This window comes from Sinocyclocheilus grahami, unplaced genomic scaffold (assembly GCF_001515645.1).
Source record: "Sinocyclocheilus grahami isolate Dianchi unplaced genomic scaffold, SAMN03320097.WGS_v1.1 scaffold1655.1, whole genome shotgun sequence".
In the NCBI taxonomy this organism is placed as follows: Eukaryota; Metazoa; Chordata; class Actinopteri; order Cypriniformes; family Cyprinidae; genus Sinocyclocheilus; species Sinocyclocheilus grahami.
The window spans coordinates 124,147-125,415 of NW_015506834.1; the positions used below are offsets into that span (position 1 = coordinate 124,147).

Here is a 1,269-nt window from a genome sequence, read left to right on the forward strand (position 1 = left end):
TGTGTGTGTGTGTGTGTGTGTGTGTGTGTGTGAGAGTGAGAGTGTGTGTGTCTGTATATGTGTGAAGTGAATTTGACTGAAAAAAAACAATATAAAAATATTATTATATTTACATTTTTTATTATTTAATTTTTTATTTAATATATTTTAATATAATATGTTTGGGTATAATGCAACATTTACTTTTGGCTCATGGCCCTCAATCAAGTTTGATTTTTGGACTTTCATATTCGAAAGTTTAGGCACCTCTGTTATAGACTTTGTCGACATACTTGGCATGCCATATTTCATTTGATTTGAGGTATCAAATAAAATACTGTGTAATTTTCACAATCCATTGTGCAACAATTCAAAACTATCACATGCTTTTGATGACTGGAACTTTTGTGGAAAGATATATTTATATATTTTTTATGTTATTTTGGCTGAACAATCAATACCAAAGCAAGCAACAGTACAAACCAATGAACAGACTATTTACATTAATGCCAAATTAAATATTTAAGTTCAAAAGTTTGGGGTTTGTATAATTTTTTAAAAGAAATTAATACTTATATTCAGCAAGGATGCATTAAATTGATCAAAAGTGACAGTAAAGACATTTATAATATTACAAAAACGTTCTATTCATCAAATAATCTTGAAAAAGTATCACGGTTTTCACAAAAAAAAAAAAAAGCAGCAGCACAAGTGTTTTCAACATTGATATTTGATAATAATCAGAAATGTTTGATGAGCAGCAAATGCGGCCCCGTCGCTAAGCAGTGTGCCTCATGTGTAGTGCTGTCAAAATGACTGAAAAACTAAATTCGAATTTTCTACTTAAATATTATCAAAATTCGAATTATATTCGCATTTAAAAGGCATAATTTCAGTTAGGGGGGAAAAAGCTTTTGGCTTCTCTCCTGAGGCCACAAGAGGGCGCCTCGAGCAAAATATTATGCATGTTTCTTCAAAGCGTAATAAAATAACACGACTATCTTTGAAAAAAAAAAAGTGCACAATGTTTAAAATAATGTTTATAAAACATATATAATTAATAAAGTTGCTTAAACAATTAGAAAAAAAACAGCACCATGCCTGTATGTCTAGTTTAATACAAAGGACCGAAAACCAATCACAAAGAGCAGGCTACTTTCTTCATTTAAAAACATGAGATACAATGGGATGGGGAAAACCGCCATAACGTCTTTAGACATGTTTTTTAAAAGTTGAACTTGCATTCATTTTACATGTCTTTCTAAAGATGCTGCTCTCTGCGAGACGCGA

The 1,269-nt window shown here is 30.7% G+C and overlaps 1 protein-coding gene across 1 annotated transcript in view; it reads right to left on the reverse strand.

The window, feature by feature from the left end:
- Positions 1-1,269, reverse strand: part of LOC107571817 (cell cycle control protein 50A-like) — a 12,944-nt gene that overhangs the window by 7,391 nt on the left and 4,284 nt on the right. The window lies entirely within an intron of this gene.